Genomic DNA, 24,477 nt, shown 5'->3' on the forward strand with positions numbered 1-24,477 from the left:
ATTCGATGCAATAGGATTCCCTACGCCAAGATGGCCGATGAGAAGAAGGAGGGGTGCAAACTTCTCGGGAAGTTTTGGAGGGAACTGAAACAAAATTTGATCATCATCAACGGCACAACAACCGGTATCCGGTCTTCGCCGAGGTCCACCAATTCGATATCCCTAAAAACCCCCGCTTTCTTTCGCTATCATAGATATTGCCTTATAGACTTTCCGGCCTGGATGATCCCCATCCACACAGATTAAGTGACCCACCCATCTCAACCTATTGGGCCGGATTTTATCCACAACCTGACAGTCATGGTATCGCTCATAGATTTCGTCATTATGTAGGTTACGGAATCGTTCATCCGCATGTATGGGCCGAAAAATTCTTCGAAATATTCTTCTCTTGAACGCGGCCAAGAGTTAGCATTTTGTTTTTGTTAAGAACTCAGGTTTCCGAGGAATACATAAGGACTGGCAAGATCATAGTCTTGTACAGTAAGAGCTTTAACGCTACTGTGAGACGTTTCGAACGAAAAAGTTTTTGTAAGCTGAAATAGGCTCTGTTGGCAGCCAACAACCGTGCGCAGATTTCATCGTCATAGCTGTTATCGGTTGTGATTTTCCACCCTAGATAGGAGAAATTTTCAACGGTTTCAAAGTTGTAGTCTCCTATTTTTATTGTATTCGTTCGAAATAAAATTTGGTAAACCGATATCGATAACATGCAGGTTGAGATACTATACATCATTTAGGAATGAATTCTAACCATAAAAAACAATTCCTTTTGATCGATTCACTGACCAAGTAATTTAGCGAAACCACTCGTCATCAACGGGGCAACAACCGGTATCCGGTCAGGTATATATATATTGCTGAGGCGGGTGGGGTTAGCAGAAATGCATTTAATTCTGGCATTCCACAACTTGTGTTCTCTGTGATCGATGTATCAGCGAACGTCTCAAATCTAAAACTTGTGCCCCAGCAGGGTTAGCAACATTCGAAATTTGCTTCGAATGTTGTTAATTCGACAGACAGATGCGACCACCGTTGCTCTTCGTGGCGGAGTAGGCCTTGTCAACTGATGTGAAAAATTGTGTGAATAATTGAACTTAGTTAGTTGCTAGCGTTCGGCCAAACTGGTCGAATTAAGACTTAAGAATTTACTCGTCATTCGCAGAAAGGAGAAGAAGTATTCTTTAATTTTAAGTTTTCAGTTGAATTCAAGTTTTAATTGAATTGTCATTCTACTCGTATATCCTTGATATTTTCTGTAATAATAAATTAGAGTGATAAGCAACCAAAAATTTACCGCAATGTCGTCCCTCTGCCGCTCTCTATAGTTCTGAGTGTTGGCCCACTATAAAAGACAATGAACGGCGTCTTGTGGTATTGGAAACGAAGATGTTGCATTGGACTGGTGGCGTGACACATTTTGATTACATCCGAAATGAGAATATCCGCGATCCGCTTGTGAACGGGACAAAAGCTAAAGAAAAAGAAGAAGTAGATGTGATGTGATGAGTGCATCACAGCTCCGTGTCACATAGCTAAAAATTCGGAACGGGACAAAGGCTGAGGAAAAAGAAGAAGATGTGAGGAGCGGCGAGTGCACGATAGCTCCGTGTCACATAGTTAAAAATTCCATCGCCCTCTAGTTTTTAGAAAGCGATTTAAATAAATCATTTGATGGAAAACCCTCTATTGATAGTAGTCACCCTCACGTTTCGGACTCTCAGTGTAATATTATTAGCAAATGCGAAGAATTTAACCTACAACAGATACAAACAAGTCGGAATACCGGAAGCTCGCGCTTCGGGTATAAAGGTTTTGTGTTCATCTTATGTAAGAAACTTCTACGCACATTTTTCTGTCCGTATATAGCTACAAATCCAACATAATCCTTCATATTTTTCCAAACTACGAAACATACGTACATATTACAGCCATAGATATCACGCTCACCCTAAACACACAAACTGCCTATTATCGAATACTGTACACATATATGCACGTATCGTACCCATATTTCGGATTTACTTCCTATATCTATTTGAATTAAGCACTACCCGCAAAGTTCATTAGCACGCATCTATTATATACCTACATACACACATGTCTGGCTGACAAATAACTAAAAAACTAAAACAAAATAATTCTCTGCGACCCAATTCATAAGAACTCATTTCGTTGTGGTATTGACGAATTGATATGTGATGATGACGTCATGCAGGTTGCAGAGTCCACGAAATTCACAAAAAATTGTAAAGTTTCACCTCCTATAACTTTGTTAATAATTGTTGGATTTTCTTCAAACTTGATCAAACTGTGCATTATGTTCTTCATTACACGCATGCCAAATTTTGTACTTCTGGGATGAACATAAGGGGGGTGCCGGATAAATTTCTAAAATGTGGAAATATACTATTATTAACTTTATTTGTGCAGATATCGAAACCGGATATATTTTGAGGCCTAGATTTCGTAGAGATGCACCAATGTGATTTTTTTCAGATTTTTCGGTTGGATAGGTTCTGAGAACGAGACCTGTTACACTTTTTGGGGGTCATATTTTGAACCCTCACTCCCCTATGTTTCATCTAATATCAAATATTGAACCAGATTTGAAAAGTACTAATTGAGACCTTTCATTTGATACCCCACATGGCTACATTCTGTAAAAAAGAAATTTGCACCCCCCATTCACATGTATGGGGAGCCCCCCCTTAAACTTAACACAAGATGGCGCCACTTACTGCATGTAAAGGGATCACCAGATTACATACTCTCACCAATTTTCGTGACAATCGGTCTAGTCGTTTGCGAATAAATCGGGTGTGACAGACAGACAGACGGACAGACAGACACCGTCTCGATTCTAATAAGGTTTTGTTTCACACAAAACCTTAAAAAGGGTTACGGAGAAGTAGATTTCATAATTCCCATCTATCCATCCAATTTCGTTCGGATCGGTTTAGCCGCTTAGGAGAAAAGTGCGTGTAACAGACAGACAGGCTTTAAAAAGGTTAATAGTCATTTTCAAAAATGAAAAAAAAATTATTATAATCTGGACGAATCACAATTATTACTTGAAGAATTTAAGAGATAACGGAAGGTTTTCCAGTAATAGAAATATTTACGTTGTCCCCTTATGGTCTGTACCTGGAAACATAAATAATTTGGGTAACAGCAACATCCATCTTCTTAAACAAATTGTTAATAATCATAGTAACTTAATTGTTTATTACATTTACTGCTTAATCGTTATGTTTTATTTATAAAAACTTAAATTTTCAATACTCAAGTTTTAGTTATGAAACGGCTTAAATTTCGTTTTCCCTATTTTATTTGGGGCATACTTTATTAAAGTAACTAAATTTACTTGGTGGTAGGTTCTTTTAGTGGCTGAAGGCAATAGTTTTATTCACTTGAAAGTGTGATGTTTAGAGTGAGGTTATACTTAGGAAACGAGCTTTATATATACATTTTAAGTGAAAAACGAAATTTTCCGGAACAACTGGTAATTTGAGTCAAGATGTTCAGCTGTTATAGGCAGAGCAATCATTATTAAATGTTTGAGAAATTTACATATTAAAGATCTTGGATAGCTTTCCAAATTCCTAGTTACCAAAAGCTTCTAAAAATGGGTAAGTATTCTTACGGTCATAGTTCAGCGTACATCGGATCAACATATTACCAACACCTAATTAAATAGTAAAATAGTCTAACACGAAATAAAATATATTAACTTCCATTCCGTCAGTATTAAATTTTCGAACGGTTTCCACCTTCATATTTGAAAAATTTAGCTTCATCATAAAAACAGACGAAATTGTTGATTTTCAGCCTCGCCATAGTTTTTCTATCACGACAGTTATACTTGTAATCGCCTTGAGCGCCTGCCTAGGTGCTAGTTTCAATTATCTTTAGATGTGAGCCGATAATTCAGACATGCTTAAAACGGCATTTAAAAAGAAACGTCTACCGTGATAACATTCAGTGGAATCAAAACAGACATTTTTAAATTCATTTGATTTTCAGTTGCAAAGCGCGTCGCCCATGGCGCCTGGAGAACCTGCTCCAACGACGAGGTGGCCGAGTGGTTAAGGCGTTGGACTGCTAATCCAATGTGCTCTGCACGCGTGGGTTCGAATCCCATCCTCGTCGGTACAGCCCCCTTTTTTCGTCGGACCAAGCAACATATATCAGTCGATTTCCATATCACTCGCCTTACCCATCGGCTCCATATTCGTTGAATTATTTAATTCTTTTGCTAAAGGGAAAATCTTGCCACGGATGTCTGCCTACTATAAAAAGGGTAATTAAAAGTAGCCGCACAAGTTAATCGAAACAATTCTGTGAAGCGGATGACTACGAGGCAGTGAACGATGGTTATCAGTTTCATCGGTTCCCGGAGTTTAGATTTAGCCAAGAGATTTCTCGCAAATACTGAAAGATAGTCGTTGAATTATTACAACTATGAATGGTTCATTGGGCGGTCTCTTTAAGATTTTTATAGGAAGGGTTGTAAGGCTTGAGAAGTATTATTGTAGAAGTAATTAGATTTTATAAAGGAAAATGCAGTTTTTCGCATTAGGATTGATTCTCGCACATTTATGATGAGAGAATAGACAACTGCTGATCGCTGGTGCACTCTTGAAAAATAGATGTTTTCTGCAACGGTTTGTTAATAGTGCTATAGTAAGTCTGGAAAAAGTTTCTGACATTTATGCGATAAATAAAAAACAGCTGAAAAAACCACTTCAAATATATTGAAATAGTAGAATTCGTAATGGATCTTTGGGAGGGAAAACTACCCTTTCTAAATTTATTTTTTCTTTCTGTTCTAGAATACATAATTTAGAAAAAGTTGTCATCTTAGACTACAGAAGTAGCTGCTATGCTGAATGAAGCATTCTTCACATTCAAATGTACAATATGCAGAGTATCTCCAATAAAATATTGTACGAACATACATAAATAAAAAAATAAAGAGAATTACTGAAAAAACTATGTATGAGTGCCGCGAAAGGAACCGCGTAAACCTTAGTAGTGCGGAATTTATATTCATCGTAGTAATGGTTAGGGCACAATACTACCCCATACTTAAGAATATTGGAAACTATTAAGAGGAACGAAAAATGAAACCATTCATGTTCACCGACGTTCAGTCTAGGCTTGCTTTAATCAGGAACTGTAAATATCTTGGCTTTGTTTGCGTCTAGGTCCGCAAATTCGATATCTTTAGTAGCTGGCTGACCTACGCTGCCGCTCCATCTGAAGCGTCTTCTGCTTCTACCATAGATAATATGCCTATAGATCTTTCGAACCTTCCCACCATATACATATATTGAGTGAATTGCCTATCATACCCTGTTGAGCGTCGTGATATCGCTTATAAATTTCATCGCTATATAGGCTACGGAATTGTCCATCGTTTTGTTGGGGGCCAAACATTTTTTAGAGGATTCGCTTCTCGCAATTTTAGAGGATTTCCCTTTTTGCAATTTTGCTAGTTACAACCCAAGTGTAAGAGGAATAAATGAGGACTAGCAAGATCATTGTCTTGTACAGGAAGAGCTTAGACCCTATGCTGAGACGTTTCGAGTTTCGAGCCAGTTTTAAAGCTGGAATAAGCTTTGATGACTGCCAAATAACCATGCGGGGATTTCATTTTGTTAAGGCTAAGTTGAGAGCGAGAATGAGCGAGTGGATACTTCACTTGTGTAAATGGTCTCGAAAGTGATCCCACTGCTATTATCTGCCTTTGCGCATTGTTTGTTTTCGGGACACCGAATTCTCTATGCATTTGTACAATTCGACCCTGGTTATGCTATCATGTTGCAGATTTTTTCCATCCACCAACTACAGAGAGACAATTTGATATTTTGCTGACTTTCCTGAAGCCTCTCCCGTATGGGTGAATATCTTATAAATAGTACTCAGCAACATCATCATCATCAACGGCGCAACAACCGGTATCCGGTCTAAGCCTGCCTTAATAAGGAACCCCAGACATCCCTTGTCTTGTACAGTAAGAGCTTTGACCCTATGGTGAGACGTTTCGAGCGAAACAGTTTTTGTAAGCTGAAATAGTCTCTGTTGGCTGACAACAACCGTGCGCGGATTTCATCATCGTAGCTGTTATCGGTTGTGATTTTCAACCCTAGATAGGAGAAATTATCAACGGTCTTAAAATTGTATTCTCCTATCTTTATTCTTCCTGTTTGACCAGTGCGGTTTGATGTTGTTGATTGGTTGGTTTTCGATGCTGACGTTTCCACCATATACTTTGTCTTGCCTTCATTCATGTGTAGCCTAAGCTCTCGCGCCGCCTGCTCGATCTGGATAAAGCAGTTTCTACGTCTCGGGTAGTTCTTCTCATGATGTCGATATCGTCAACATAGGCCAGTAGTTGGGTGGACTTAAAGAGGATCGTACCTCTTGCATTTACCTCAGCATCATGGATCACTTTCTCCAGGGTCAGGCTAAAGAGGACGTATGATAGGGCATCCCCTTGTCGTAGACCATTTTTGATGTCGAATGGTCTTGAAAGTGATCGTGCTGCTTTGATCTGGCCTCGCACGTTGGTCAGAGTCAGCCTAGTCAGTCTTATTAATTTCGTCTTGTTCCTTGGCTATGCTATCATAAGCGGCTTTAAAGTCGATGAATAGATGGTGCAGCTGTTGTCCATATTCCAACAGTTTTTCCATCGCTTGCCGCAAAGAGAAAACCTGATCTGTTGCTGATTTGCCTGGAGTGAAGCCTCTTTGGTATGGGCCAATGATGTTTTGAGCGTATGGGGTTATCCGGCCTAGCAAGATAGTGGAGAATATCTTATAGATGGTACTCAGCAACGTGATACCTCTATAATTGCTGCACTGTGTGATATCTCCCTTTTTGTGTATGAGACAGATAATGCCTCGTTGCCAATTGTCAGGCATTGATTCGCTGTCCCATACCTTTAGCATAAGTTGATGAACCACTTGGTGTAATTGGTCGCTTCCATATTTAACAAATTTGGCTGTAATTCCATCGGCTCCTGGCGACTTATGATTTTTTAAGCGATGAATTGCACGGACTGTTTCTCCTAAACTTGGTGGTGGCAGTATTTGTCCGTCATCTTCAGTTGGCCGGACCTCCAACTCGCCGATCTTCTGGTTGTTCAGTAGCTCATCAAAGTACTCAACCCATTGCTCCAATATGCCCATTCTGCCGGAAATCAGATTTCCCTATTTGTCTTGGCAGGATGTTCATCGAAGTGTATAAGGCTTCATCCTGCTGATTTGTTGGTAAAACCTCCGCACCTGGTGCCGTTGCTCCCTGTACTTTTCCAGTTCACAGACTTGTTTTTTTTCCCAGGCTTCCTTTTTCCGTTTGTGAAGTCGCTTCCCCGCTCGACGGAGTTCGTGATAAGTCTCTGCGCGTGCCCGCGTTCTTCGAGAATGCAACATTACTCGGTATGCGGTATTCTTCCGTTCCGTTGCTAGCTTACATTCATTGTCAAACCAGTCGTTACGACTCCTTTTGCGGCTGGGGCCAAGTATGTTTGTGGCCGAATCAATGATAACCTTCCATTCCATTCCATTCCTTTTCATTGACTTCGATAAAGCTGTGTCTAGAGTAATGTACACAGAAGAACTACGTAGCCTAGGGATCATTCACACATGGGCATGTTGATTAGAAGGCGTAAGAAATATATTCAGAATGGGCGATAAGTCTCTTGCTGTAATGCCATATAATGGAATCTACTGTCACTGAGAGGCTGGCAAAGGAGTCGGTCTAAAGCTATACGGCGTAAAATGGTGGAAGCAGAGTGTGGGCTCCTAGCGAAGTCGTGGAGGAAGCTGAAATGCATTTCGAGGACCGCGCAATGATGGCTTGTAATTGTGGTTGATACGCCATCTTCTATTTAGGAATTACTGGGTACCGTACATAGTTAATAATACAAGAGAACGAAGTGAGAGGGGGTAAGGGACCCACGTTATTCCAATTGCAAGTGCAATCGCCACCATTTTCCTGCAAAACTTTGCGCATACTGTCGACCTATGTCGATGGGAGGCTTTTGAAAATAGTATGTTGTGGTGGTGGAAAGCAATGTATATCTGCGTTAAATGTTTTACTTGTGGTGATCTATGGTGTATTCTCTGCGAATCATCGTCCACGTTTCCCAATGTACCTCGCGTTCAAAAAGGGTTTCGTCGCTGAAGCACAATATCCATATGCAGAGGAAATCAATCTTCGGCTAACCAAGTATTTTTTTTTCTTGGAGCAAGTGTTAAACATGCAATTTTTCAGTAGGATTCTACAAGAACATTAAGGTGACTATTTCGTCTGTTCGTTTTAAACGTCGACCGTGTAAATAATCAAACAATTTCGTCTCGTTATACAGGCTGCACTCCTCCCCTAGGGTTCTATGACACGTATTTCTAAGGCGATCCTTTCGTTGGCTATTCTGAAATAGTGGATTCCATTACATGGCATAGCTAGCAATAGAGTTATCGTCTTTGCTGAATGGATGACGGATTCACTGACATTTTGATCATTCTATCTGGACGCATACGTAGAATATCTCCCACATAGGCTGATGCGCTTGTTGTGTGGAAATTGTGTGTTGCCAGATTACCCCGAGGACACAGCGAAGAGTGCTATTAAAGATGGCTTGGATATATCTAGTAACAGTGGTGGCTGTTTTTCATATACAGCTTTAATAAAGCAGCACACAGAGAATATTAGCGTAGAACTACCGGAAAACCCCAAACAGTTTTGATGCGGGAGATTTAACAAGAATCTCGGACCGTATAGCTCGCGTTGGCGTAAGGGAGGTTAGAAATGGAAAACGCCACCTTACTACAAGATTTGTTCAACATAGATACCTTAAAGCCTGATAAGGGTGAAAAAGAATTATTTCTGGTATCAGTCAACAGACATATCAAGTTGGATAGAGAGATGGTGAATGCACCACATCCTATTCAAGGAAGGAGTGACCGAAATGGTTTTACTTTCGCTGCTAGTGTTTCCTTTCATTGGGATAATGTTAAGCAAGTCGGGCCTACGTACGCTTTCGGCTCGATTTTTTCAATTTAAATTTCGATAGACCATAGCCGTCTTATCAGGTAATTTTACGAGTATACGAGTCGAAGTATATTTCACTCCATTACTGGGGCGAGGGTTCGAGGATAGGAAGGAATTCTGCAGAATATAATTACAAAGATTCAGGGAGCTGGGGTTGCGATGTTTGCGGAGCTGATAAGTCTCAATTAATTTGCAAAGACATCTAGCCTCCTAGAACCCGAAACCATCACATAACACCGCCAAACGATCCTTTTACGGAATTACGAGCAAAAGGAATGGCTTGACCGGATAAGGATCCTAGTTTATAATATTTTTCAGACATAAATACATACAAAGACAGACGATTACTGGATTTTGAAAACTAATTTTGGGAACCTTAAGCCATCAATGTCATTTATTGACTTTAAATTTAGAATCAACCCAAATGCAACAAAAAATACCGCCTTATGTACTGAAGCATATACGAGTATTGGTGAATTCTCACATTTCAAATAATTTCCACGAACTACGTTAATGAATGATGCCGTCAGGGATAGTATTTTTGAGTTCTGGGAGTTCTAATTCTATAAATTAGTAGTTTTTTATGACTAAATATGAATATTTCTAATTAACTATTTGTTAATTTTCATTACTAAAAATAGATGTAGTCGATAAGTCACGTGATTTGCTTTTGATGAAGCTTAAGCGTTAATTTAGTGACGTCAATGTGTAAAGTGATTTTTAAAACAATAGTAAAATATTCACTTTAATCTTGTTTGATGCGCTTTTGGCGAGGGGACGTCTTTACTTGAGTACAATAGTATTTTCTTTGCTGCTGAATCTGCACGTCCGGAACTTAGACAGCTTTATTTAGCTCAAACATGCTACTGTAATGTAAATGAAGTTGAAAATATACAAAATGTTCATTTCGCCTTCACTAATTTGCATTTATATTGATGTAATATTGATCACGTTTTCCAATATAGGATTCGTTAGGCCGAAACGGCTCATAATGCACCACAAATAGAAAATGTTACCTGAACCTACACTAGCCTTCTAGGTTTTGTGAAGAACAAAACCTTATTAAAATAAATTTATTGTCTATCTGTCTGTCTGTCACACGCAATTTTCCGAGGAACGGTTATACCTATTAACACGGAATTCGGTCAAAAAGTTGGAACTATGAACTCTATGCATGCAGTGAATCTTATCCTTTTTTCATCAAACATTGCCATGTGGGGTATTAAATTGAGAGGTCTTGATTAGTACTTTCCGAAGCAGTAAGTTTTGTCTTTAGTTGTAAATAATCCCCGCTATTTACAACTACAATGTTGCTAATAGTATATTACCCCGTTTCGCAAATTTATTGAAAACCTTCCCTTGAGTTAATTCTAGAAATTAATTTGTCATAATGTGGCCCATAGTATGAAACATTGTACCGAAAAGTTTTGTGGTAATCTTATTATTATTAACAGAGTTATAGTAGACCAAAATTGCTTCCCTGACATGGAATTACTATACCCTGCGGCATAAAATGCTAATACCACATTGGAGTAAATAGTCGGATATATGTATAGAGAGAGACAGTACTTCATTCAAGACCGTAACGGTGCACTACAGGACTGTACACCGTAATTATTACCCTCCTTTGACTCAGGTACTCATTCGCAGCTGAGTCCAGTCACGATACGAATCCCTCGGTTACCAGTAAGATTTGGACCGTGACCTTCCCCCACAACAGTCTAACGTTCTAATCACTGAACCGCCTGGACAGAAAATCCTTAAGTGACACCCTATGCTAGGGTGATCTATCACCCTAGGCACACAGTGGTCTTAGCGCAGCTCATAGGCTTGAACGCCGTCAATGCGTGCCGTCTCTTCTGTCTCAGATCTTAATGAGGTGCGGCTTTTAGAGTCCCTTCCCTACGTCAACATTTTCCTTCTATTATGAATGAACATGCCTTCATGTCATGTAAGTTCCACAAGGAGCTTAGGTTTGGACTCGTTTCATAAACGTTTTCACTGCTCTTATCCTCGTTTTCAGATCCTCCACTTTCTCCTCCTATAAGCAATTTTACTTTAGTGTATGTAAGCCAAATTTTGGCGAAAGTGTAGGCTGGTATTTACGCCTGCTGAAGCAACTCCAACAGCTCTACTATGAAGTCTAGTCCCCACCTTTACGTGATGACCATTGGGAGTCCTCTATTAACGAAAAATTGCAGACGGAAAAGGAAGAAGGCCACTCTCTTGCGACGACAAACTAGCAACTCCATGAGGTAACGATTGTTACGAAACCATGGAAGGAAACTCGGACTGAACTGACAACACAACGACAGTCCCGGCAGAGTTTTTCTCATGGAATGCGCGCTGCTTACCAGCTAGCCGATACCTTGTCCATTATAAGGATGATGTCACTTTTTTGGAAGAGAGGCATTGGACAGGGAACGGTTTCCTAAAGATGAGTGCAGGGAGTAACCGCACCAGGCGCTGAAATTTTACTAACAAGTTAATTATATACACTCCGTTGCTCATTCTGTCGGGAGAAAGAGCGAAATCTGATTTCGAAATGTGTGGGCATATTGAAACCAAGGGTTGAGTATTTAGGTAAACTGCTCAGCTGCCCAAGTATCGACATTCCGCAAACGAAAAACAACGGACAAATGCTGACACCATCAAGCATGGAGCAAGTGGTTTTCGCAATTCATCGACTTAACAGTCGTGAGTAGCCAAGTCCCGGTGGAATTACAGCCGAACTGTTAAAATATGGAGGCAACCAGCTACACCACGCCCGAATTAATGACTGACTATGAGGCATTCTCTGTCCCATACTACCAGAAGTAGAATCCTTTTCGAGACCTTTCGCTAGCAAAAAAGATGCAAGACAAGAGGATGCTTTATCATATATTCCTTTTAACCTTCGAAAGGCACCATCTTCTTCAACTACATCCCAACTACTGGCCTATACTAACAATATTGACATAATGTGAAAAAAACCAGGATACACAAACTGCTTCTATATTGATAAAGATAAGATGAAATGCACGGTGGCAACGCTTCAAAAATGAAGACAGCAAAAGCATCAAATGACACTGGTAAACAGAAAACAATAAAGATGTGATAGGAAAACTTTGAAACTTATTAAAATGCGAAGGTAAAACTTTTAAACCGATCCCGAGAATCACAACGACGATGAAATCTGCGCACAATTCTTGGCAGCCAACAGTGCCTATTATATGATAACTTACAAAAGCTATAGGGTCAATCCCCTTAGCAAGAAAAATTGCGAAGAATTTCGACGCCTGCAAGAGGATGTACGATTCGGTGGCGTATGTAATGACGAAATCTGTGAGCGATGCCATGACCAAATGAAATCTGGGTCAGTAGGCTGCGGTGAATGGGTCTTTTGGGAGGGGGGATGATTCGGCCTGCAAGGTATAAAAGAGTATATCAATGGTAGAAGGCGTTGCAGACCCTGCCTTAAATGGAAGGATGGCGTAGGACGTCAGACAGCTATTAGGGCTATACAATTGGTGAATCTCTGCGCAAAACGGAGATGTCTCGAGTTCCTTATTAAGGCGGGCCTAGATTGGATAACGGTTTTTACGCTGTTGATGATGATGATAAAAAATAAAAAGAATTACAGAAAAAATACAATACAGAAACTAGTTTCTTTTCAATTGTATCAAAGGAAGAGATTAAAAGATGAAGCTGCAGTGGTTGTATTTTCGAAGTACCCTTGACACGGGAGAGTGAAAGTAGGACACGGACTACGGGAAAACCAAATCGTGACAAACCCTGCCTGAGATGGAACTTACGCCTTCGTTCCATCTCAAGCCAGGATGCGGCAAAAAACGCATAAGAAAAAGGAAAAAAATCATTGAATAATTTCCGACAGTAAGTCGAAATTCACAACACCACTCCGTATTGGTTTTTGTCCGATCTTCAACCTCGAACCGTTCAAGACAAGGAGTCTGCTCCTCTTTGTAAAGCCGGTCAGTTGTAACCAAGAACGATATTCTTCTGCGTAGACAATGACCGTACATTTTAGATTCAGCAACAATCCCGGACTGCAACATACATTCAGCGTTTTGTACCAATGCAAAAGTAAATGTTACTCAATTGCCTGCATCGATCCATTAGATTAAATGCATCTAATTGCACATTGCAATTTACTACATAATAATGGGTATTTCTTCCTATTTGGGTTAGAATTGATGATTAACAAAGCAAATATTGTATTATAGCTTAATTCATTCACTCAAACTATTATGATTATACTTCCTAGGAATCCTAGCCGCATTTGGAGGAAAAATGTTTTTGTCACGTTTATTTGAAATCCAAATCAACTCAGTAAGTGCATAAAATTTATAATGTTCATATATGCAGGAAAGTAAAATGAGCTCAGATTCCCTGACCACTTTGTTTCATCTCAAAAGGTATCAAAACTAACAGAATTATTCATTAATTAAAAGCAAACGGTCTGAATTATTTAGGAATTATGAAAAAAAAACCAAAAGAAAATTACCAAAAATGTTTCTTTCAAATAAGGAAAGACAGGAAAATTCTGTTATTGATGGTTTTACTCCTGTTAAGACTGTTCTGACTATAGCATCCTATGTTTCGAGAAAGAAGCGATCTCCTGTTCTTATATAATTCAAGCATTACAAAATAAATTACAATCCCGTCACGGGAAAACCTGAAATAATATCAAGCAGAGTTATCACCATTTTAATGGTCAACAATTATGCCGTTTGGCAAGCAAGTAACAATAATGGGAAAATAAACCGTGACTTTGTAAAGGGCTTGGACTTTCACTGATTCCACTCCAAATCCAAAAGAAAGAACAATAAAGAGAGACTTATGAATGACTTATGAAATGGGCCGTTCGATATCATCAACTCCGCAAGCTGAAAATTGGGGCCAAATCTGGACGGCGTCATATTTGTGCAGGAAAAGATGGTCGCATCGTGTATCAAAATTGTCATAAGTGTGTCAATTTTGAATGCAAAAAGGAGAATGTCTTATGTGTCTCCTAATCAAAAATTAAGGCCCAAAATTTAGACAACATTTTTTTTTGCAAGTTTAATACTAACATAACTAATACTTTTTTTTTTTTAAAAAAGAGAGATTATAATTGCTTTAAAGTAAAGTCATTGTTTCTTCTTTAAGATAATTCCACTACAAGTTTAAGATAATAATTGTGGTGTTTAAGTACCACATTTATTTTTGTCCCTATTAATCTATTTAAGTTTTTTGCAGAAGACTATTTTTGAGATCAGCAACTATGAATAAAAAAAGTTTAGCTTTTTGTAAAGTTTACTAAAACCTTAAAAAATAAAAATTTTATTGTATATATATTTTTTTTAATTATCCTTAAAATTAATTTACGCGAAATTTTCTTTCAATATTCTATACTGCCAAGCTACGTTTACTACCATTCCTTGTGGAAACCGCATAATTTTATTTATTGGTAGGAGAGTTTTTTATCAGATATACATGGATAAACTGATCGAAAATAATAATTCTTTTCCGATGAATTCAAGTGAGAATGCGTCCGTAAGTTCAGCTCTACTTTTTCCATTTTCTGCAGACACAATATGCTAATTACATGAATTGTCTAGCGACTAATTAGCCGGAACTGCTAAGTGGGAATTTTTTGTTGCTAACTAGCAACACGGCGCGACACATATCACCAGTTACTGGGTTCAAAATGATAACATGTGTGTAGGCGTGCATGCCCAAAAACGTTGAAAATAAAGTGATTTCACCCTACATTCCGTTCATGATTAATTAAATTTATTCGCAATGACACGAATGTTAAAAATATCGTTAGCAGCCATACCCTTAAAAGCTCATGTCCAAGATTAGAGAATTTGTCCGATTAGGAGTCATGTTTTCACGAAATAGGGAAATAAAGCAAAATCAAGGAAATACTTTGATGATCAAGTGAAAAACACATAATCACATAATATAATAACAAACATGACAAAATGGTAAAGATTCGGTCCAAAATCCACAAGTTATTGCCAAAATGTGTGTACAATCAAATGTGATATGGGATGAGTCGTTTTATTTGATTTTTTTCTTCACTTTTGGGGCTTTTTTTTACAGTAGAAAGTGCGACGGCGTTCCTTATACCTCAAGAGGACAAAGGTCTTTTTAGTAGATTACTATATAATCTATCATTGTTTTCGTTAGTGTAAGTAAATTTTACTTTTTCTAGCTCATACTGGAATAATTTCGGCTTGATAAAGCAAGGTCTTAAGGTCGCAACGGATGGCTATATTCGTAACATTTTTAGCTGTTGTTCGTCTGTTCATATATCTGATGCGTGCCTGCTTCCACGAATAAAAGTTTCTAAAGTTTATTATAAAAGTTTGAAAAGTTTATAAATTTTTTTTAGGAAAATCACTGCTTTTGGAAAAAAATGTTCTTGATATTTTTAAATATTAGTTTTTGGACATCTAAATTCCAATATCTCATCTGAAAGTTGATTTCGAAGTTGGTCACGTGAATAATACATAAAGAAGTTACAACTGAAATTTGAAAATTATATTTCCAAATAAAAATTTGGGAGAGACTTTTTTTGAAGGTTTTATTTTTCGAATCGTGTGGGTATTGAAATGGAAGGCTGTGATCATGTAGAACTGCACGCCATAGGCCTTATATGAAAACTAGGCCTCCTATCCCCATATTTATTTAAATAAAATTGATAATAGACTTTTCGCCTTGCTCTTAATAATGATTGAAACCATTTCTCTAAAAGAACTATCAAGACTTCCAATGACAATTTTCAAAAAATATTTGGAATTTTTAAACTTAAAATATTTCAATTTGTACTCTTGCTCAGATGCGAGAAAAGTACCCCCCATAGTATGTGGCGTCATGCCGAGAAACGTCAAGAAGTCGATTAGCATGCACCAACTCCACTTGCATTATTTTCATATCTTTCTCGTTTAGATCCTCCAATCAATTATACCAATATTTTTATTGCACTTTATTTATTCTGGGATTTTTCTACTATATATCATAAAATCATAAGGCTATAACCCCAAACGATGGTTTGGGAATAAAGGGTTAGGAGCCAGTTATTTTACTTTTACTTGAGTATTTTCAGGAAAGCTTTTTTTGAAGCAATGGTACTAGCTTTTGTGTGACAGGCTCCTGACAGACTATCAGGTGAACAACGATGAAATACGAACTTAAGAAAACAGGCGACTCACCGATGCAGTGTCGTCAACATTATTATCACCAACGGCGCAACAACCGGTATCTGATTTAGGCCTGCCTTAATAAGGAACCCCAGATATCCCGGTTTGAGTCGAAGTCCACCAAATCGATACCCCTAAAAGTCTGGAAGTCCTGGAGGATTCTCCTCTCGAACGCGGTCAAGAGTTTGCAATTTTTCTTGCTAAGAACCTAGGTCTCCGAGGAATACATGAGGACTGATAAGATCATTGCCTTGTACAGTAAGAGCTTTGACCCTATGGTAAGACGTTTCCAGCGGAACAGTTTTTGTAAGCTGAAATAGGCTCTGTTGGCAGTTATTGGTTGTAATTTTCAACCCTAGATAGGAGAAATTATCAACGGTCTCAAAGTTGTAGTCTCCTATCTTTATTCTTCTCGATGGCCAGTGCGATTTGATGTTGTTGGTTTTTTGTTCTTTGGCGCGGATGTTGCCACCATATATTTCGTCTTGCCTTCATTGATGTGCAGCTTGAGATCTCGCGCCGCCTCTTTGATCTGGATGAAGGCGGTTTGCACGTCTCGGGTCGTTCTTTCCATGATGTTGATATCATCAGCATAGGCCAATAGTTGGCTGAACCTAAAGAGGGTGGTGCCTTTACCTCAGCATCACGGATGTCTTTTTGAGGGACCAGATAAAAGATGACGCATGATAGTGAATCCCCTTGTGTTAGACCGTTGTTAATGTTGAATGGTCTTGCACATTGGTCAGGGTCAGCCTAGTCAGTATTATCAATTTAGTAGGCATACCAAATTCTCTCATGGCTGTGTACAGTTAGTATACGTGATATTCAATCCCATGTGGTACTGACATTTTATTTTTTAGTGGACGAGATACCAAGTGCACTATTATCCACTTTCCACTTTCGGCTGATATTGACATTCAAAATCCTGAATGAATGAAAGGAGTTACAACTTTGACCTATCATAACTTTGTTAGTAATAGTGCGATTTCCACTAAACTTGGTAGGATGAAGCTTTATATTATAGCCTACATTGCTCCAGGTGGTGCTAGGATGAACTTAAGGGGGGTTCTGCAGCCAATTATTAAAAATTATAGTAATATATTATTATTAACTTTATTTGAAAGGATATCGATATGGAAGGTATTTTGGAGCCTAGTTGTAGCCTTTTGATTTTTTTTCAGATTTTTCAGTTGGGCAGTTTCTGAGAATGGCCCCGTTAAAGAAATGATCATTTTCGACCCCCCGAACTCCCCACCTTTCCAACAAGTGTCTAAACTAGGACCAGCTTCGGAAAGTACTAACCGGGACCTTTCATTTGATACCCCACATGACTATATTTGGTGAAAAAAAAATTTACACTCTCCGCTTTGCATGTCCCCTTAAATAAGGCGTAATAGGATATAACTTACTGTTGCAAAAGTTCGATTTCAAGCTGAATTGCCTCAATGGAACGTATTATCGAATAATGGAGAGAAATTCCCGCCGAATATGTCCAACATTCCACTCCACTCCATTCCAGTCCACTGACCTGTATGTATAAGATGAAAGTTGAGATTCTGATGTCATTATTACGATTCTTTGGCTAGCAAGGGTTTTATTTGATCTTTTTTGTTGATTTCCTTTGCATTGTAATAAAACAAAACACATCACTATAGCTTACAAAATTCGAAGAGCGATCAAACGGTTTCGTCCCGTTAACGTAAACGACATCAACTTTTACCATTGCTACGAAAGATTTATTTGGACAACAAATGAGTACCAAACAATGACTTGCCTTCAACACATGAGCAACATCAGAGGCCATGGGATTCTTAAAATATTCTCATCTTTGACAATAGACATTGCAAATAAGAAAGAAACAAATACTTATCTTAAAGCTGGTATGGGTTCGATACTTGATATCCCTTTCACCAACTGTTCCCTTCCGCCTAAGACGAGGTGGTACGTTAGTGAGAAGAAGAAGAAATTGTCGCATATAACTTTTCCGATAGTGTTGAACTCAATATTGGAAGTCTCGCTCCCGCAATCATCGAACAACATGATTGAAGCAGCCGGAGCAGCCAACCCAGGAACATACCTAGCATCACAGAAGATGAATTGCGTGTAAGCATGTAAGAACCCAAACGAAAAGAAAACATGGGAATCTGATGGTATTCCGAATAAAGCAGTGACAGCTGGTACTTATGAGACCAAACTAGCAAAAGTTCCTCCATGAAGAGTGTTCTTAGGAAAGATCCGCCGAGGAATAATTGCCAACAGATTGCTAGCAACAGCTGATATGCAGTTTGCATTCTGGAAAGGTCACTTCACGTCGATGCAACAAATCTGGATACAGCAGCCGCTGCCATAGAAACTGAGAAATGGCATTGAAGGTTAGAAGAATATTGTACATTGTCAGATGAATGCGGGTTCAACCTAGACAAAAAGGATATGGAATATGGAAAGAAGTAATTTGGAAGATCTGACGTTGACTTGAAACTGCCGGCTTAGTACTTGCGGATATCAAAACGAAAGCCATTCCAAGCCTGGAATTAATAAAAATATGAATTGAAAACCAGACCATAAGAGGCAAGGAAGGAGTCAAATCATGGCGAGTATGATCGACAACTTAAAGTGCATGTGCAATATGTGGAAAAAAAGCATCAATCTTGAAGGCAGCGCACTCTTGAATGCTACCATGTGCCGGGAGCCGCAGACATTACCAGAGTTTTGTCTGCATCTCGAGTCGATATCTCAATCTTGCTTCATACTGGCCTTTGTATGGGCTACGGGATTAAGGAACAAGAAAATCGGAAGTCTGTTGCGGTCATATAGGATATGTGTCCCGAGGGATTACGCATTTTATAGCTGGTTTGTAGCCGAAGAGATATCACCAGACTCCACCAGGCGAACAAATTTGATTGCATGAAAATTATCAATAACGGCAAAAGGGCAGCATAAATGCACAAATGACAGACCCGATGAGGTAGCCTCGCCGAGGGCAAAAAGAAGACGCTAAGCATGCAATATTCCTTTGCAGTCTCTTCGGGTCTTGAAGAAACAACACTTCAATCGTGTATCTCTGGGTAGAGCACATCTTATACTCGAGGGCTCCGTATATCAGGTGGGTGTGGTTTAGTCATTACATATGCGGGGATCTTCTATTCACGAATCGTATATATCAATGGTTTCCCCATATACTGGCGCGGCCGGTGCCAAACAAAATGTTGATGCCCCAAAAAGGTGTTAATGATACTCAACAAGGCAGCGGAAAAAGTTGATGTAATAATACACGAAAATACGTCTGAAGGTTGTAATTCCAACTATAAAATGATGCTTTTAAATAAGACATTCTATCCAATATTAACAAAATAAAAACGTATCCTGTAGAACAAGTAATTAATGCTTTCAAATTGTGATTCCTCAGAAATATCTTAGACCTAGTCACGGAAGACAAGGAACAATAGGAAGTATATGTTTTAAACAATGAAACGCCGTCCACAAGGAAGGGAGTATTCAGTCGATAATTTTGGCTTCACCAATTGCAGAACGCTGCCATTCGACTGAAAAGTAGGCGTGACAATTTCGTTAGAACTTTCAAATATGTCACCATAGAAACAGAAGAAATAGTAGTGAAACTACTGATGGATGTGAGAAGACGCAGACTAAAAAGAAGTACCAAAACACTCGTGGATTTGGATCTGGTATTTGCAGATATCAGGAGGAGGTAGGGAACTTGACAGATGTGAGTAGCGCACTAGCCGAGGGTCGCTGGACATGTTAGTGAACGCTTTCAGCGGGTAACCTAGCTACCGGCAGAACAGCAATAAGAACGCAGCATCAACTTGTAAGACACCATATGGAGGAACAAAGGAAATCAATTCGAATAGCTGTTTGGGGAGGCTGATATAAAAACTTGGGTGGGGATTATAAGGGTGGTCAAGAAAATGCTGAGATAAAACAGATAAACGTAGGCACACTGTCGGAAAAAAACAGGGCAATACAGCGTGTGTGAGATACTTCTTAGTCACCGCTGAGGAGTTGTGAGAAATATATGAGAGGGTTGGCGGCAACAAAGCTATGAAATGTGTGAAGACTAAGTCCGACTGATTCGCGAAAAGCGAACATTTTGGATCATTATTGTATATGAAAAAACAAACCATACCCGCGCTTTTATATATCAACAGAACATAAACGAACAATACGAAGAATCTTAGAAGTAGACATAGGATTTCATTTACATATAACGGATCGCATACGTGCAAGAAAATTAAATTTAGAAAAGTATAGTAGGGTAAACCCTGAAGGCGAAATACCAATCTATGCCAAGTGCATGGTTAAGATTTAGCGAATGCGACGCTTATCTAACACCTCTGTTACCATTACATACATTATCATTGTATGATTGAAAAAAGGCTCAACTTTATACCGACCTAAAAGGGGTCTGTTAGCCATTTAGAGGGATACTACAGTTAGCACAAAATTATCTCAAGGGGGTCAACGACAAACTACCGGGCCGAGGGCCAGCCTAATCCCTTGCTTTCAGATCAAACTTCCGGTCAGGCACCGATTGAATCACGTGTCACCTGCTATTAGCAACCAATTCCATTTCACTACGTTTTTATCATTCGCTAGTAGTTAAGTTTTTGTTGAAAACAAAACTTTTTGAATTCGGTTTGCTGTCTGTCTGTTTGTCACACGCACTTTTCTCAGACGAAATTTAGTAGATAAGTTGGAACTGTGAACCGTAATCATGTGGTGAATTCGATTGTTGCACGTCGAACTTAAGGGGTCCTCATACAGATGTATGTTCCATGATCCTGGAAAGTTTGGTGGAAATACTACGTTTATTACAATTTCGCATCAGATTTCCAGGTTTCAATGCCAGCATCACATGGAATTGAATATATTCAACGGAAATACACAACGGGCTATGTAAAAAAGGGACTCAAGTGTTGTTGTATGAAATATCAGTAAAAACTTTTATATTTGAGGCGCCCAGCTTCCGTTTGCCGACATGTTTATTCGGATATTTTGTCGATCACTTCTCTTTACCACAGAAGGCAAGAAGAAATTCTGATATCCGTACATTAAAGTACAATACAATTTTACAGACAGGTTATTATTGTCGTTCGTTTCTATCTATATATTATACGCTTTCAATACTTTTAAGGTTGTAGGTGAAACAAAACTTTATTAAAATTGATTTAATTCTCTCCGTCGAAGTCAATTTACTAAAAAATGGAAGAAACTTAATTTTGAGAAATTTGGTAGAAAAATACTGCCGATGAAATTCTTTACATACAGCGAACCGTACAATTGTCCTTTGTATTTAATGGGTCTGCCTATACATGTGAAAGTTTATCCCATTTACTTGATCTGGATAGAATATGGTCATCGTCAAAATTGAATTTTTATCTACTTAAAAATATGTAGGTCAACCGCTAGGAACTGTTTTTACATAAAAAAAACAACAAAACCTTTCATACCCTAAGCATTCAGCTTCCGAATTCCCGACCAGTTCTTATTCAATGTTAATCAGACTTTGCAGTGAGCAATCTTGTAAAACCACAATCGTATCACTATCACTCTTCTAAATTCCTATAATGGCCTTCCGGTTAGATGTGTTTTCGGATAGCAACAATGGTGAAACGTTTAAAGACTTCTGCAACCCGCATTGTGAACTTTAGACAGGTTTTTAGTTCTTTGATAATTATCTCGAATTGGATTAACCTTATCTTGTTCAGCAGTGGATTTGAGAGTTAACTTTTGGATGCTCTCATAAAAAGGAGCATTAATATTGGCCTGGAATGAGACCATCACTTGAAGGCCCCCGGCTTCCTAAACCAAACACTGAAATATGGGAAAATTCGTGAAGTACTTCTGCGTTGATTAGACAAACAGAGATTGTCACAAATAAGAACGATGACAATAAGTTACAGCTAGTCCTTAACTTTTCGATGGTTCCATCTAGGATGTTTAAAACCACGGACAGGAGAAATCCGTAGGTACGTCCTAATTGCTGCATCGCATCGCCTATAGTAGCAATCGGTATTATCATACATTCCCCACCTTGAAGGACATGGAGTTGTTACTTGTTAAGTTTGAGCACAAATTGACATTTGATTTGGGTAGTTGGTATTGCCTACCACAACGCATGAGGATATATGTTGGTAATAGGGCAGCTAACTTTGTGTGTCGATTAGAAGATGGAAGAAGCAGTTAATATATTAAGCTTCAACAGGTAGATCAGAAAATGACTCACCCTGGAGCTATCGTAGATAATTAATCCTGTCTACGCGACATCGTTACTCTTGCAACGTAGCGCCCCTTTCAGTTTCGAATCGGGCAAAATATTATCCGTCATGGGAAAATATTGGAAACTTTCTTCAAAAAAGAAGATCCATGCGTAAAGGCGTCATTGCTGAAACGACTCGTGCCTTGTTGAACAGACAACACGGTTTGCCTCTGAATTGAAACTGATTTCTCCATAACTCCTCGCTTGCGATTCATTAAAGCTCGTTTACAATCCATTACTTGGTATATTTAATTTATCATTGAATGGAAATTGAAAAGAACGACATTATCTAAGTGCTTCAATCCACACGTACCGCATCTACCATCGTGTCCGCAGACACTGCAGACAAGTAAGATAACATTCAGCAGACGTTTCTGGCCCTGAAACGGTCAACCCTTCGCGAACAAGAGAAAAAATCTTAAAAGCAGTAGCCGACGATTTGTTTGTTTTAATTTGTTAGTTCGATTTGAAAGGTGGCGGTGTTTACTCAAGGTGGTTCAAATAGAAGCGGTGGCGGTACAGGCCTCTCAACGCCCCGGTCAAAAGAGCTCAAGAAATCTACCGAAAATGCACCTCATTATTTACATTTGTACCTTTTATAACGTTGGAAATTACCACTGATGGTCAGCCGTACATAGAACGCTTCATCTCAGATGGACCGTGCAGAGCTTGTATCGGGATTTCGGCCGTGTTTACACACCTTATTAGGTTTTATGATATGTGATATCGACCACCGCGACCGAACAGTAGTCTACATTGATGAGAAACACACATAATAACGTCTATAGCTCGCATTAGAGCCATTTTACCATAGTTAGCCACCTTAGAACAGTAGCACCGCATCTAAGGTACTACAAATAGCAGACCGACCGGAGGGTTCGTGCTTGGGACCTTTACCGGTTTACCGTTTGATAGACGGCTAAAGTGGATGTGTTGATGTTTTCAGAAGTGCTGATCCTTGCATGCTACTTCTTTAATGGCCTTTCATTTGTTGTCACTAAGGATTTTTGACTCTAGAAACCACACTGCAAATATGTGAAAATATTGGCTGTCTCAAGAGCGGGATTTGTGGCGGAAGTGGAAAATTTGTAAGCTATTAGCGGAAGGTTAATGGAAAAACAAAGAAAATTTTGTGGCGCTATTGACTTAAATTATTATCAATATCGACAGGGCCACTGTTCCAGGTATAGGAATGGTTGGGATTAGTGCAAGGAAGAAAGGGTTTATAATTTGAGTGCAATGAGTAGTTATGCAAACAAAGTTTGGGTTTTGTTATGCTGGAACAGCCCGGATAAAATAATTTTAATATGATAAAGACAGTTTTCATACCATGGTGAATGTCAACCATAGTTACCTTAGAGCATTTTGAGTTTTCCTATCTCCAAATATTCGATTTGTCCCAGCTTAATTACTGCCTTCATATCCGTGATCTTCAAAATTATAGTACATTCAGAAGGCCATATACGTATAATACTTACTATATAGAGAGTTCGGATGCGACTGTTTAACTCTTGACATTTGTGTATTGTTATAACATGGATTGCAAATGGTTCTTCTGGTTCTGGAGTTTTTTTATATTCGTTACTATATAATATACTATTTAGAAGAAACGATTTTAGTCTCCCCTTCAAGATCCAATGGACAGTGAAAATTGAGTCATAATTACCCCATACCTGGAACCACTATATACAGTCGAACCTGGATATAAGGAATTGCAAGGGAAACTCACTTAAATTCCTTATAAACAAGTTTTCCATTTATCCAGTTTTCCTTATACAGAGGCTTTCAGCAAAAAATTCCTTTTATCCAGGTTTTTTTTAAACTTTGAATAAACAAAAAATTTCAAAACGTGTCACAATAGAAAATTGCACGATTCTAAGAAAAAAAAAAGACCTTCCCTTTTTGTCGTTCAGGGGAAAATTCCATATATAGAGGTCATGACAACTGAAT

The 24,477-nt window shown here is 38.7% G+C and overlaps 1 protein-coding gene and 1 non-coding gene across 2 annotated transcripts in view; one reads left to right on the plus strand and one right to left on the minus strand.

Annotated features, from left to right (window-relative positions):
• The window catches only part of LOC119650729 (paired box protein Pax-1), a 132,546-nt gene that overhangs the window by 47,146 nt on the left and 60,923 nt on the right, over nt 1–24,477 (minus strand). The gene's annotated exons all lie outside the window — the stretch shown is intronic.
• On the plus strand, nt 4,071–4,152 carry Trnas-gcu. The gene has a single exon. It is a non-coding gene; the product is annotated as a tRNA-Ser (tRNA).

This window comes from Hermetia illucens, chromosome 3 (assembly GCF_905115235.1).
Source record: "Hermetia illucens chromosome 3, iHerIll2.2.curated.20191125, whole genome shotgun sequence".
NCBI classification, from domain to species: domain Eukaryota; kingdom Metazoa; phylum Arthropoda; class Insecta; order Diptera; family Stratiomyidae; genus Hermetia; species Hermetia illucens.